The sequence below is a fragment of the Apium graveolens genome, chromosome 8 (assembly GCF_009905375.1).
Source record: "Apium graveolens cultivar Ventura chromosome 8, ASM990537v1, whole genome shotgun sequence".
Taxonomy (NCBI): Eukaryota; Viridiplantae; Streptophyta; class Magnoliopsida; order Apiales; family Apiaceae; genus Apium; species Apium graveolens.
In genome coordinates, this window is record NC_133654.1 from 30,785,373 (window position 1) to 30,802,331 (window position 16,959).

Below are 16,959 nucleotides of genomic sequence, written 5' to 3' on the forward strand. Positions count from 1 at the left end.
TCAAAGCCTTAAGTTGGGCAGCTATAGTCGTTGCTACATCCAACTCTAGAATTCCTGCGACTTTTCCCTGAGTCAGTCTCTGGGAAGGATTCCGATATTCATTAGCAGCCATCAGTTCAATCAATTCATAAGCTTCATTGTAGCTTTTAGCCCACAAGGATCCTCCTGATGCTGCATCGAGCATGGGTCTAGAAGTAGCACCTAATCCATTGTAGAAATAATTTATAATCATCCAATCAGGCATGCCATGGTGTGGGCACTTCCTTAGCATCTCCTTATATCGATCCCAAGCCTCACACAGAGATTCTCCAGTTTGCTGAGCAAACTGAGTAAGAGCATTCCTGATTGCAGCAGTCTTCTCCATAGGGAAGAATTTAGTGAGAAACTTTTGAGCAAGATCTTCCCATTTAGTGATATACCCTGGTGGTAGAGAATGTAGCCATCACTTTTCCTTATCCCTTAAAGAGAATGGGAAGAGTCGCAGCTTGATAGCATCTTCAGTTACACCATTGAACTTGAAAGTATCGCAGATCTCGATGAAATCCCTGATGTGCATGTTGGGGTCTTCAGTAGGAGAACCCCCAAACTGAACTGAGTTCTGTATCATCTGAATCGTGCTTGATTTGATCTCAAAAATGTTAGTCGAGATGGCTGGTCTGATGATGCTCGACTGAATATCATTGATCTTAGGCTGAGAATAGTCCATCAGAGCCTTAGAAATTTATGCTTGATCTCCCATCACTACTAAAACTGGTTCCTCGAGTTTCTCTTCTTCTTCTACCTTCTCTTCTTCCTCAAAAACTTCCCTTAGAACCACTACAGCTTCTTCCTCGGCTTTATCCAGAGTTCTCTTATGAGACTGAGAACGTGTATGCATACACGCTCGCTAGAGTACCTGAAATAAGACAAGGGAACAGATAAGTAACAATGTCTGAGTCAATGAACTTTAACAACCACTGATGAAAAACACATAAACTAAAAATTAACACCGAGTCCCCGGCAGCGGCACCAAAAACTTGTTAGTCGCTAAACACGCACTAAAATATACGCAAGTATACACGTTCGCAATTAGTATAAGATATAAATCAGATTCGTTCCCACAGGGACTGGTTTAGGTTAACTTTATAATTTATGCACTTATGCAACAATGTATGGCTATTATTCAATGCTAAGACAAATAACTCGTTCAGATTGTTTATAACTAATAATTAAACTAACAATTATAACTAAGAGAATAAGAATGATTGAATTAATATATATATGACAAACATGGGATTCTAATTTCATTAAGTACTTCATTCAATAGCCTTTTCATTCTTAACCTTAGCATGTAATGGTGATGACACTAATCAGATAACACAAAACTAATAAATGCCAACTTTCGTTGTACGAGTACCATGCTACCAGACATCCACAAAAGAGATAGAAGCTGAATAGATACCAATTATATTGAGACCCTATATGTCTATAGAATTTGACAACATAACAGTTTAATGCATAAGTTATCAATCGTGATTACATAGGGCAAGTGAGATGGTTAAAATTACCTACGAATCATGCATATCAATACATGAACCTATGCTAGCATGGCAAGTTCTAAATCCTTAAATTCACGTTCGCTTCATTAAGAATTAACACACTATCTTATAAGTTCACGACGTTCATAAGACGAATAAGTACAACCTATACTAGGTTATCATACAATCACCACACACTAAGGCATCGAAACAAATCAACTAAAGAAATCCATAAATAAATCCGCTAGAACCCCACGATAACGATTAGCCCATTATCGGACTCATCATCAACGTGGGTTCCGATGAAAGCATGGTATAATAAACGTAGTCTTTATAAATGAATAATAATCAAAGTTAACACAAGAGTATAGGGTCAACAAAACAAGAAATGAGCATCCAAGATTACAACACAAAACAAAGATTCATAAGATTAAACTAGATCGTCTTCGCCTTTGTTGAATTGTGCTATAGGTCTCTTGTCATCTTCTCCTTAGCTCTGATATGTCTCTGGCTTGATATCTTATAAAAAACGACCTAAAGTTGTTTATATAGTAGCCCCAAGCAATGTAGAAGTCTTTCTCTCAAAAGCCAAGTAGAATCAGGATTCTTCTATCCCGACACGGCGCGGCCGCAAGCTTCATCAGCGCGGGCGTGCGGGGTTTTTGATGTTTGGGCGCGGCCGCGCGCTTTGAGAGCGCGGGAGCGCTGGCTCACTGTTCAAAACTTTGACTTCTTCTTTTTCCTTCTTGATTTGAGCTGGTCTTCGCGAGCTTTTATTACAACACCTTCTCAACACCAAATTAGCACCAAAACAACGCTAATTCACCTGATTACCTGCAGAATGTCTGAAAATGCAAAAACACTAGAAAACACATTAAAACACCAATAACTTGAGTACAAATACACCAATTCAAAGTTTTACGGAGCGTAATAAAGTATCATAAATGCCACTCAACAGTGTCATCTTGAATAACTGGATTTACTCTTTCAATCATTACATCCAGTTTAGATGCTCTTAAGGTTTTAAGATTTGGAAGAGACACCTGAAGACATCTGTCCACACCACCATCATTGATATTCACAACAATTCTTTTCTCCGAGAAATTATCAATTTTCACAACTACTGCCCTAATGAAGTTGATGTTTTTGGCCAAAGCTTTCTTGTTGGTCATGTAGTTGTTTTGAAGAGACATTATTAGTACTACAAGAAGTTCACTGAATTTTTGGTCTTGATTTGGTCCTTCTGCAGCCTTTTGAAGTCTTTCTTTTCCAACATCATGAGAGACTTGAGCATATGAAGAGCTTTGACCAACCTGAATAGGCTTTTTAGACTTAGATTTAGCATCCCTGGATTGTTGAATCCTAGCCTCAATTTCCCCCTAGTCTTGGTGACAGGCATGAGTAGGGGAGTTGGTAATTCTGGCCTAATTTCTTCAGGTAGTGAGGGCAGTTGTATGTTGAGTTTCCCCATGATGGCCCCCAAAGCAACAGAATTCTGCATTTGGAGATGCTTGTGAGAGTCCACCAGGGTTTTAATATCTGATTGTTGATTCTTTACTAGAGAAGTCAAAGCCTGAACTTAGGCATTGAGGGAGGCATTTGAGGTCTCTAGAGAAGCAACTTGTGCCTTGAAGTCTTGAATATCTTGAGTAGAGGAGCTTGAAGTAAAGGTTGAGGTAGATGGTCCAAATGAAGCTTGCACATGCTTCTGTATTTCATCAATGACCAAAGGGGAAGGAGTGTATCTTGTAGTGTGCATTTGATCCAACTTCCACCTTGTGTCATTAGAATTTGTTATATGATCTTGAACTACCTTGTGCAAGGCTACAAAGGATTCCTTCAGTTGTGTGACACTCTTGTCTACCCCACTTAGATCATACCTTGACATTTATTCAGAAAAGGTTTTGAATTAATTCTTGATCTCCACCTGTGAGGGGATTATCTCATCCATCTTTCTTCTCACCATTCCCGTGATTTTATCTTGATGGCTAGTTAATGTGACAATGAGGGCCTTCCCAAAATTGTGAAAGGCCTTGATTTGAGCTTTGGTTACTTCATTTACTGCATCATAGACTTCCTGTGGAGACAGGCATCTGGCATTGCTTCCCAGAATGATGAGATACTCTTCTCTAAACTGTGCCAAGAGTGTGTTCATCTCTATCTTGAATTCCTTATCCAATCAGGCATCACAGTTTGCATCTCTGCCAGCTTCATCTACTATTTTGGCTTATTGATCCTCCACATCAGTTTGATAGTCATGATTGGACATATCTGATGTCAGGAGTTGTTGAGAGATCTGTGCAAGTCCTGCTAGCTGATCAACCCTGAAATCTTCAAGAGTAGGTTGAGTTGCAGCTTCTTGTAGCCAGTTAGAGACTAGATGAGTTTGTTGAGCTTGAGAGGTGGAAGGTTGTTGAGTATGATCAGAACCACCTGTGACAGGAGTCACAGTTTGACTCACAGATTTCTCTGTGTTTATGACAAGTTGTTGTTCTCCACTTGTGGTGGGAATCTTCAATTAAATTGGAGGGGATTTGACTGGGTTACTGTCATATGCACCAGTCTCAAACCCTTGTGCTTCTTGCAAAGCACTGTCACATGAATGTGATATACTTGCCTCCTCTATAACAGGATCATTGGCAATTGTACTCCTAGCATCAATTGCTAATGCAATTTATGATAGGGTTTTGAGGGGAATTATTCCTGGAACAGGAACCTCCAATTGAATTGGAGAGGATTTAGATAGCTCCCCCTCAAGAGTACTACCCTCAAACCTAACAACCTGTGAAGGCTGATTTGCACATGAAGGCGCATTTGTGACCTTTATGGGGTTTTCAGTAAAAATTGATGAATCCCCCATGGTTTTGATGGTGTCATCAATGTCTACCCCAGCTAGTAGCCTCTCACCATCTAAATGAAGTGTCTGGGTGGTGAGCAAGGTTTCTTGAACCAAGTCAATTAAATGGGGTTGTACTTGAGAATTAGATTCAAACACATTATGAGAAGAAGAAATTTGAGAGATAAGTAGAGTTTGATCATGAGTGAGTGTTGGCATCTCCCCCTGAGTGAATGAGGGAGCTTCAATAGATGTGCTCTCACTCTGTGTGCCATCCTTATTTCTTCTTTCATACACCAGAACTTGATCTAGTGCAGGTGCAGACTCATTACAAGATGCATTGGGGAGAATGCTCTTTTCAATAGAAACGCCCTATTGAGAGGATGTCTGTAGAATTAGTTTTGACCCTATTTGTACAACTGCATCCTTTTTGGAAGATATAGAGGTGGTTTGAGTGGTCAACTCAGTTTGCTTAGCCTTCTTTGACTTTCTGACCAAGGGTGACTCAGTTGGTGTTTGTTCCTCACCTATCTCATTCAGTACAGTAGGGGTTACCTCCTTTCTCTTCTTTTTACTCACTTCACCCTTTTGAGAGGATGAAGTGGTTGGTTTCCTGACTGCTATTGGTTTTGAAGAATTGGTCTCAGCTTGGGAAGGCCCCTGTTGGTTTTCCTGTATTTGTACTTCTACGGGTTCAGGGAACATAGTTGTACTAGGTTGCGCATTTGATCTCATGCCAGGCATAGGGTAAGGGTAAGTCTTAAACCTCTCCATCATGAATGGAGTGATTTTCAGACTTACAGTTACCTTGTTCTTTGTAGTAAGTGAACCAAATATGATTTTGGACACTTGTTTACAATTACCTATTTTAGTGTTGTCTATACCATTCAGCAAATGTATGTCTGATACTTTATGATTTAAAGTAGACATAATAAATACAGGAAAGAAAATTTACTTACCTCTAGTAGATTGGGGCATAGTTAGCCTGGTTGCAAGTTCTTCCAGGATCAATAGACCAACATTCAAGTGTCTGTTATGGGCTATTGAGAACACCAGCTTCTGCACCACACTTGAGATGTTGTCATATCCTGTCTTCCTGCATGTGAAGGCCCTTACTATAGAATCAAACACAAAGGACCACTCCTTCCTTAGGTTTGTTCTGTTCAGACTTGCCAGGTTGATTCTTCCACCATACTTGATGAAATCCATGAACTCGGTTAGTTCATCATGTGTTGGAACCTCCACTAGATTTACAGTTGGAAGACCCAAAGATGCATTCATATCTTGCTCATTGAACTCTTTTTGTTGGCCTCCAATTGAGCAAGTTACCACCAAGGACACAGAGTTCTAATTCATAACAGTTCTGCCAATACTTTTGGCAAATAAAATCAGAATAATTTTACCAAAATAATTTATTGGATTAAATTATTTTAGTTCTGAGTTATTTATAAGTCTAAAATTAAACTTATAGAGAACTCAGTGAATTAACACTTATAGAGAACTCTACAATGACTTATCGATAAGTCATAATAAAGCTTATCGAGAAGTCAGGAAATTGACTTATCGAGAACTCACTCGAGAAGTCTTAAAATGACTTGTCAATAAGTCAATTAGACTTATCGAGAACTCAGTTCTCTATGTACTTTTGATTACTTTGATTCTGCCTTGCTAATTTTACATATAGAAAATGTAAATCAGCATCCAGACAGTTACTTAGATTTTGAAAAATTCCAAGCTGAATTTTATTTTTGAAAAATAAATATGTAGAGATTTCTGAAATATTTATAATTCATATTTCAATTAATTTCCAATTAAATCAAATATATTTTGATTTATTAGAAATTAATCTGCTGCAACACATTAGCCGAGTTCTTGCCTTAGGATGAAGAATTAAGCATTCCAATTTCACCTACAAGTCTAGTGAAAGTTGCTTCATCCAAAAGTTTAGTAAAAATGTCAGCTAATTGTTTTTCTGTTGGAACAAAAATGAGCTCAATGGTACCATTTGCAGCATGTTCTCTAATAAAATGGTACCTTACATCAATGTGTTTTGTCCTAGAGTGATTAACTGGATTAGCCACAATAGATATAGCACTAGTATTTTCACACATAATTGGAATTTTGTGTAACACTAGGCCATAATCCATTAGCTGATTTCTAATCCAAAGCACTTGAGCACAGCAACTTTCAGTAGCTATGTATTCAGCTTCAGCTGTGGAAGTTGACACAGATTGTTGGTTCTTGCTATACCGGGATACAAGTCTTTGTCCAAGAAACTGACAGCTTCCACTAGTACTCTTTCTATCAACCCTGCATCCAGCAAAATCTGCATCTATGTATCCAACAGCTTCAGAACCAGTTCCCTTAGGATACCATAATCCCAAGTTTGGAGTCCCCTTCAAGTATCTGAAAATCCTCTTCACAGCCATCAAATGTGATTCTTTTGGATTGGCTTAAAATCTAGCACACAGATATGTAGCAAACATGATGTCTGGTCTACTTGCAGTTAAGTAAAGTAATGATCCAATCATCCCTCTATAGCTTGAAATATCTACACTATTGCCCTTTTTATCTTCATCCAACTTTGTTGTTGTAGACATAGGTGTAGATGCATGTGAACAATCAGTCATGCCAAACTTTTTCAATAAATCTTTGACATACTTAGTTTGGCTTATGAAGATTCCATCACTTCTTTGACTGACTTGAAGTCCAAAAAAGTAACTTAATTCCCCCATCATACTCATTTCATATTCACTCTGCATAAGCTTAAAGAATCTTTGGCACAACTTTTCATTAGTAGAACCAAAGATAATATCATCCACATAGATCTGTATTAGGATCATATCATCATCATGCTTCTTGTAGAAGAGAGTCTTGTCTAAGGTAACTCTAGTAAAACCATGTTTAATTAAGAATTTTGACAATGTATCATACCAAGCTCTAGGTGCCTGCTTTAGTCCATATAGAGCCTTGAGTAGCTTGTACACAAAGTCTGGAAATTCTGGATCTTCAAAGCCAGGTGGTTGTTGCACATAAACTTCTTCTTTTAGCTCACCATTTAGGAAGGCACTCTTGACATCCATTTGATACATTTTGAAATTTGAAAGTGCAGCAAATGCTAGAAAAATCCTTATTGCTTCAAGTCTTGCAACTGGAGCAAAAGTTTCATCATAATCAATTCCTTCTTCCTGTGAATAGCCTTTTGCAACCAACCTTGCCTTGTTTCTGGTAACTGTACCATTTTCATCCATCTTATTTCTGAACACCCATTTTGTTCCAATTACACTTCTGTTCTTTGGTGCAGGAACTAACTCCCAAACTTTGTTTCTTTCAAACTGATTAAGCTCTTCTTGCATGGCAGATATCCAATCAGGATCCATTAGAGCTTCTTCAGTTTTCTTAGGCTCTACTTGAGACAGAAAGCATGCATGCATGCACTCATTAGCAGTTGCACTTCTAGTCCTTACACCAGTATTGGGATCACCAATTATTGCATTTGGATTGTGACTCCTGTCCCATTTTCTGGTGTGAGTTTATTGATTGGTGCCTTCATCATTTTCTTCATTATTGGTATGGCTAGTAGATTCTTCTTCTCCTTCTCCCTCTGAGTTTGTGCTATCAAATTCAGGTGTATGAGATGAGTTTCCATTTTCAAGATTTTCTTGTTCAGCAGTCTCTTCATTTGTCATCTGTTGTACATTGACTTCAGCCTCTTCATCAGAATCACTGTCAATGTTGAGATTTTCAAATGCAAGGGATTCAGCTTCATTATCATTAAGACATTCCAAGCCTGGACACTTGTCATCATCAAAAGTCACATCTGTGCTTTCCATAATTTTCTTTTGATCAATTACATAGACTTTGTAGGCAGTCCTCTCTAATGAATATCCCAGAAAAATTGCTTCAAAAACCTTTGAGTCAAATTTTCCCACATATTCAGAGTTGTCTTTTAAAATGTAACACTTGCTTCCAAACACATGAAGATGCTTTACAGTAGGCTTTCTCTTAGACATGATTGAGTAAGGTGATTTGCCATGAATTTTGTTAATGAGATATCTGTTTTGAGTGTAGCATGCAGTATTTACAGCTTCCTCCTAAAAACTAGTTGGCAAATTGGCATCTTGCAACATTGTCCTTGCAGCTTCTACTAATGTTTTGTTCTTTCTCTCAACTACTCCATTTTGTTGAGGTGTTCTAGCAGCAGAGAATTCTTGAACAATACCTTTATTTTTGCAGAATTCACTCAATGTTGCATTTCTGAATTCTGCTCCATTATCACTTCTCAATCTTTTCACACAGTTTTGATCTTCAACTTGTTTCTCTATCTTCTTTATGTGCTCAATTATGATGTGTGGAGTCTCATCTTTAGAGTGCATAAATTCTACCCAAGTATATCTTCAGAAATCATCCACCATCACAGGTGCATATTTGTTTCTTGAAATTGATAAGACATTTACTGGCCCAAACAAGTCCATGTGAATAAGTTGTTGTGGTGCACTTATGGAATTCACAGTTTTTAACTTGTGATTTGATCTTTTCATTTTTCCTTTAGGACAGGCTTCTCATACTTCAATTTAAGCAAACTCTAATTTTGGCATGTCTCTCACCAACTCTTTCTTGACCAGAGTGTTGATTGCCTTGTGGTTTAGATGTGAGAGTTTTTTATGCCATAACTTGCTTTGCTCTATGGATGCCTTGGTGTAGAAGCAACAAATTCCATCCTCATTTGTTGAGTCCAAATCTGCAACAAACAAGCTTCCTTTCCTTGCTCCTTTCAGAGCAACTTCATTGGTTTTCTTGCTAATGAAGATACATTCTTCTTTGTCAAATAGAACTTTAAAACCTTTGTCTACAAATTGGCTGACACTAAGAAGATTTATTTCAAGACCAACTACCAATGCTACATCATCAATGACAACATTTCCAGAAACAATCTTGCCATATCTCATTGTGAATCCTTTGTTGTTGTCTCCAAAGGTCACCAAAGGGCCAGCCTTCTCCTCAAATTGTGATAGCAGGGCCTTATCACCTGTCATATGCCTGGAGCATCCACTGTCTATGATCCATATGACCTTCTTCATTTTGCCCTGCACACAATGAGTTTAAGTGTGTTTAGCAACCCAAGCAGTGTTGGGTACTTTGTTCTTGTTAACAGATTTAGCAAAAGTAGAGTTAGAGGTGTCAGAAGGAATAACATTCATAGATGTTTGTGCATTTTCCCTTGCAGCTGTAGATCCAATACTGACTTCCTTGAGATCTATTCTCAGCTTGTGACAACTTTTCATCACTTTTAAGTTACAGGGAATGCAGCCAAACTTATCATAAAATGAATAGGGATCATTTGCCTTGGCTTCATTATACTTGCAGGCTCCTTCAACTGGATTGTTAACAACCTTTTTACAAAGGTAGGTTAGGTGATTCACAGAGCCACACTTTTCAAATTTCTTTCTTGGAGCATCTACAACATAAGCAAAATTGTTGCTTTTGTTTATCTCAATCTTCCCATTTCTATTCTTCTTCTTTTTTCTTGCATCATCACTTTTCACTTCCTTGACAGGTGTCTTGGAATCTTGGTTGACCATGGGCTTCTTTTCATCTTTGGAAGTTGGAGTTGTTTCTGCATTCTTCTTCTCATTGTCTTCATCAGCAATTTCTTGCTTTATGATCAACTCTTCTTCACTGAAATCCACTTCACATGCTTTGAACATAGGTGAACCAACCTTTTTAAGCACAGCTGGAACATCTTCATTTTCATTTGCTTCTTTTTTTCACCTACAACTTTCTTCTTGTTGTTCAAGACATCATAATCAAGACCAATAGCAATATTAGCACATGGCTTGTTCTTCTCATGGTATTGTCCAACCAACTCAGATGCATTCCTGAAAGATTTCAACTTGACTTCATTCTTTTCTAGCTTCTCCCTTAACACTGCTTCAATCTCATTTGCACACTTGAGCTTGTTCTTCAGATATGCATTTTCTTGTTTCACAGCTTCAAGCTCTACTAGCAATAACTCAGTTTCTTGTTTCTCATTTTCAAGCTTCTCATTTATCTTTGTTAATCTGCTAACCTCTTCATTAGCAGCAATCATACTTGTATGAATGTGAAACATTTATGTGCTCATCTTTTCAACAGCTTCCTTATATTGACTCACATTTAAATCAATGGTGATAAGAGTTGGTACCTGTGCTTTTGATGAGGATGACTCTCCTTGCTCTAAGGCCATAAATGCATAATTTCCAACTTCCTCATCTTCATCATTATCAGAATTATCCCAACTCTTTCCCTCTGCAATATAGGCTTTGCTTTGCTGTTTCTTCAGAAGAGCTTCATACTTTACTTCCAGTTCAAGATAAGCTTTGTCTTTCTTTGCTTTCTTAGGTTTCCTGTATTCTGTAGCAAAATGGCCTAGTTCATCACAATTATAGTATCTTATCTTTGATCTGTTAACAGATCCAGTTTTGTAGCCATTTTTGCTATCAGGTGTGTATTTCCCTTTTTCTTTCCAGCTGCTGTATTTGTTGAATAATTGTCATTTTCCCTTGAAAAATTTTGGCTTCTTTACTCTAATGTTAGAGAACTTTCTTGCTAGATAGGCCATTGATTGATCTAGCTTATCAAGTTCATCCAGGGTGTAGAACTCATCTTCCTCCAGTTCCAGTATGACTTGCTCCTGCGAATCATTGTTTCTTTGCTCACTTGTTGAGGCACTTGGAGTCTGGAGTCTTGGCTCATCATTAGAGATCTGGCTTTCATTTACAATTAAAGCACTTGAACCATCTACAACATGCCCTTGACCAGCTCTTAATGATTTCCTTTGAATCATTTCCAATTCATATGTTTTTAAGATTCCATATAGAACTTCCAAAGTCAACCTGCTCAAGTCTCTCCTTTCTCTGATTGCTGAGATTTTCTGTTCCAAATGGTCAGGGAGTGTGAGAAAAAACTTCAAGTTCACTTCTTCAACTTCATAATATTTATCATGCAGCTGCAAGTCATTTATTAGCTTGTTAAACCTTTCAAACACATCAGTAATGTTTTCCTTTGGCTTAGCCATGAAACCCTCATACTGTGAAATCAGTATCCTTATTTGATTTGACCTAACTTCCTCTGTTCCTTCACAAAGTATCTCTATCTTCTCCCAGATCTGCTTAGCAGTGTTACAGTTGACAATGTTATTGTACATTACATTGTCAAGTGACTCTATCAAGATCAGGTGTAAGCCACTATCTAGAGAGACCTTTTATTTCTCAGGCTCAGTTTATTCTGAAGGATCTTTAGGAGCATAATGAGCTGGAATGACCATGTCTCCATCTGTAGATTCCTCAACTCTTATCATAGGAGTGAAAGGCCCATTCTTGAGGATCTGAATGTATAATGGATTGGCCATCCTGATAAACAACAACATTTTCTTCTTCCATAGAGTGTAGTTAGTCTTATCAAAAGTAGGGATTTTGATGCTGTTGATTTTCTGTGTGTTCATTCTTCCAAGATCTTGAATATGTTTACTTTCAGATTTTGCTCTGATACCACTTGTTAGGTAATGAATCACACACGGGGGGGTGAATATGTTTTTATGTTTTTCTGCTTTTCTTGAAGTGTTTATGGTGATGAACAAAGTAAATTAAAACCTTTTAGTGAAATGTGTTAGTACTGAAATTAAACAGATAAAAATAGTGAACACAGATCTTTGAACACTCACTTAATTTTATATTAAAATTAAGAATGTCTTGCTACAAAATTTCTAGGCTCTTTGCTGATAAAGAGCTTAGCTTCTTCCTTGAGAGAATACAAGATTTCTGATCTAAATTGTTACATCTAAACAAAGCATCCAGTGTTTACTTTATAGAACAGTAAACCCTGGTTTTTACACAACATGCAATAGCATGTACTAAATCCTATTTTTGGATAACCAATTCTTTCTATTTCTGGCTTAGTGAATCTTTGCTAATCTTGCACGCCTATGACTTTACTTTGCCAGTTAATCTTGGCATTTGATCTTGTACTCTTCAAGCTGCTTTTTGTAGACTTGTCAACCCAACTGATTGGATTGTTTGTTGATTGATAATATTGGATGTTTAACTGGTCTGCACTTTGTACTTTGAGTTTTACCTCGAGATCTCCAGTTTGATAAATAGAGAACTTGACATCTCGATAAGTATATTGGCTTATCGAGATCTCTCATCACTCCATAGTTGTTTTGACTTATCAAAGTCTCTGAGTTCTCTGTATAAGAATTTGGCTTGTCGAGATCTCTCATCTCCATGTCTTCACTTTGGCTTATCGATATCTCTGAGTTCTCTAGTGACAGATTGGCTTATCATTATATCAGAGATTTCTAGTGATATTTTGAATTATCGATATCTCAGAGATCTCTAGTGATATTTTAACTTATCGATAATTCAGATTTCTCTAGTGAAGAAATGACTTATAGATATCTCCATTCTTCATGTCTTCAATTTGGCTTGTCGATATCTCTGAGTTCTCTAATAGCTTTTCTTGACTTCTCGATAAGTCATTCTGGAGTTCTCGAATGACTTTTCTATAACACAAAATCTGTGACTTGTAGAATTCTTGACTTATAATGTTTTTCACAAAACAGATTTATTCAACTCCAAGCTTCTTCATACTTTCTCTGAGGCATGATCTTCATGATCTTCTTCCAGAGCTTATTCTTAGGCTTGAGACTGTTTACAGAAAAATACTCCAGTCTAGTCTATTTATATTTTTACAGACTTAAGTGTTACAATACACAATGCAAACATAGATTACCATACAACTTACTTAGGGTTGTCAATTTGACTTAGTCTTGTTATTGTACATGCATGTCTTGCACAACAGTTATTATCTTCTAGTGTACCAATAAATCTGAATATAATATTAACACTGAATCTTCTAAAATTAGTAAAGATAAAGTCATATGTGTGTGTGTGTATGTAAATTATTATTTGTTATATTTTTTAGTAGATTATGCTAGCCTCATTTATTTATATGCTAGATATCTTAGTTATGTATATGTCTAATCATAGCCAATAAATTACTCAAATAACATGCATTTATAATTATCCAAAAATTATAATTATCTAATAAGTAAATTGCAATTATTTATATATATTAATCGTAGTAGCACTTATAATAAATCCATATCTATTTTTACTCAACAGAGCATCAGTCATTGATGTTATGCAAAAAATAATTCATATATCATAAAGGCTAAAAACTGATATTCACATGCCTTTTTTTCAAGAATTCGAAGAGAAATTTGTACTAATATCATTATTGAAATTGTTTTCAAGTTTCTTTCATATACGATTCTAACATTTTTATAATAACTTGATACCGCTGTATGTTATTTTTCTAAAATTGAATATTTTTCAACTCGTTATTTTTTAAAAAATATTAGTTGAACTCATGTCAAAAAAGAAAAAAAAAATATTAGTTGAACTTGTTAATCCTTTTAAATTATCGACTAATATTACTAATTTTCTTTAGATAGCATAACATGGATTAAATCAAATGGTACAATACATTATAGTTTTAACCTTTTTTCTAATGATTCAAAATATTAAAGTAATTCCAAATAGTTGTACGATGTTTTCCAGTATTAAATATTATTTTCAAAAAATTATTATTGCTCGTCGTAAATATTTTTTTTCGAAATATTGGATTTTATAATTCTTTAAGTTTCTTATATAAATATATGTGAGTTAAGTTCTATTGAATCCTTATTTTTGTTGAGTACGGGAGTTCACATATGTTCTGCAATTAAATAGTACATAAAATATTGTAAAACGCATTATAATGTGATTATGTTCTACAAAACAAACATCATTAAGTCTTGCAAATCTAACACACTTGACAAGTTGAACATTACAGAATTTATGTTTCTATAGAACATGATTGGTTTGTAGAGCACACATCTTCACATTGTAGAACACGTTCACGTTCAACTTGTTTAACATTAATGATACAACACCATAATATTAATAAACATGAACCATTAGATTGAATAGTAATATTAAGTTAGGATTTTGGACTCGAGGACTCTAAAAAAGGAAAAGAGTTTCCATGGATAAGATTACTTATAATAACTATATCAAATTTAATAATTCAAAATTTAAGATCTCTCTCACAAATATCTGAATACAAATGTATTTTTAATTAAAAAATGTAATAAATAATCTATAGTTTTATGAAGAAACATCAAATGTCTTATCATTTTTCAAATAACATGTTAATGAAAAATCTAATTTTTACTATTTGATTGTGTAATTTAACTTTTTTTAAAGATAATGAAAAAAGTTCGACTTCGGTATCAACTTTTTATAAATTCACCATCGTTGAATAATTTCATAAACATAATTCCTTTTTATGTAAAACGTTAAAAAATAAATCGATTTAGTATACGTTGTAATTTTAACGGATCTTGTGACATCTAATGCCAAATTCTAAATATATTTAAATATTAGATGAAGTCCTACAAATAATAATGTACAACCGGTCAGTTAGTAATTTTGAAACATATTATCAATTAAATTGATCGTATAAAGACCTCAAAAAAATAATTTTTATTAATATAAGATTTTACAAAATAATTTAATACTAAACCTAGACAGTATCGATGTATTTTCGACCGGCCGGATTATGTAGTCAAATTTCGAATATTTTTTGAAAATGGGTAAAGTAATTTTGATAAATATTATTAATTGACTTGATTCGATAAAACCTCAAAAATATTAAATTTTATTGACATGAGATATTACAAAATTTCCCCTTATTGGTAAGATTTTCTCGTCCGACTCGTAATTAAATTTTAATCTAGATAGTGACGTTATATTATCGACCGATTCATGTAGTTATAATGGGTGAAGTTCTCATTTTGAATTCGAAATAAACCGAAATACACTAATTAATTATGACCCTAACTTATTGAAATATGTGATATACATACATATTCTTTATATATAAGTGCATCTATTTTCAATTTTTTTAAAAAAATTAATTTGTTAGATATATTTGTGATGTCATGGCTAATATGATTTGTGTTTAATTTTTCAGATCTTACTTAACAGAACAAATCAGTACTTAACTGGAAATCAGTACTTATACTGAAGTCAGAACTTAAGATATCAGAAGATATTCATCAGAAGATAATATCAGAACTTAAGGAGACTTTTAGATAAGGAAGGCGGTTGATTGAAAGGAAAGAAGATCAAGACTAAAACAAGAAGAGATATGCATGGAGAAGAATTCTATGAAGAATAGAATACTTGGAGGAAAAGATAACTGATTGATATATTTTATAAAGCAGAATTATATTCCATATCAATTAGAACTTATCTTGTAACTGTGTGTACTATATAAACACAACATAGGATTTACACTATATGTGTTATCTTAATCGAGAATATTATTCATTATAACCCTAGCAGCTCTCGTGATAATTTGTTCATCACTGAGAGAGAACAGTTCTTTGTAATAGAGTTTATTGTGTTGAATAAAATCTGTGTTCTGTTACTTGAGTTCTTATATTCGATTTGATTATAGTAAACACTGTATTCAACCCCCTTCTACAGTGTGTGTGACCTAACAAGTGGTATCAGAGCAGATCTGTTAACACATAAACAGTAAAGATCCAAAAACAATCATGTCTGAAGAAGAACGAACTCCAACCAAGCCCACCAAAACTGAAAAAACTCCAAAGACTATTACCCATAGTCGATATGAGACAATAAGGGTTCCCATGTTGAGACCTTCTGAGTATTCCATATGGAAAGTGAAGATGGCTATATTTCCGGAAGCTACAGATCCAGAATATCTTGACAGGATTAATAAAGGACCACATATGCCAACCAAACTCTTTGTGGAAGTTGCAGGACAGCCAGCAAAGTCTGTACCAAAGGAGAAAAGTGATTACACAGCTGAAGATATCTCATCAATTGCAAAGGATGCAAAGGTAAGACACTTGTTGCATAGTGCCATTGATAATGTCATGTCAAACAGGGTAATTCACTGCAAGACTGCAAAGGAGATATGGGATGCCTTGGAAACAAGGTGTCAGGGAACTGATGCAATCAAGAAGAACATGAAGACAATACTCTCTTAGGAGTATGAGCACTTTGACTTAAAATCTGATGAGTCATTAACTGATTTATATGACAGATCTGTCAAACTTTTCAATGATCTGTCACTGGTGGATAAGGAATATGATCTTGAAGATTCAAATCTTAAATTCCTGTTAGCTCTTCCTGAAAGATGGGATTTGAAGGCTACCACTATAAGAGACAACTATGCTCTTGATGAAACAACTCTTGATGAAATTTATGGGATGCTCAAGACTCATGAACTTGAGATGGAACAAAGAAGCAAGAGGAATGGAAGAAAGTCAAGGACAGTTGCTCTTAAGGTTGAGGAGTAATCCCCTAAAGCAGCTGCCTCAAGGAAAGGCAAGGGAAAAGCTCTCATCACAAAGTCTGATAGTAAGTCATCAAGTTCTGATAATGATGATGCCTCAGAAACTGAAAGTTTACCTGAGATGGATGCTAATGAAGAGATGATGAAGCTGTGTGCTCTTATGGTGAAAGGAATCACAAGGATTGCATACAG

The 16,959-nt window shown here is 35.5% G+C and overlaps 1 non-coding gene across 1 annotated transcript; it reads left to right on the forward strand.

The window, feature by feature from the left end:
• The first annotated feature begins 242 nt into the window (after positions 1-242).
• Positions 243-349, forward strand: LOC141682112 (small nucleolar RNA R71). Its single transcript, XR_012559514.1, has one exon. It is a non-coding gene; the product is annotated as a small nucleolar RNA R71 (small nucleolar RNA).
• The last annotated feature ends 16,610 nt before the right edge of the window (positions 350-16,959 follow it).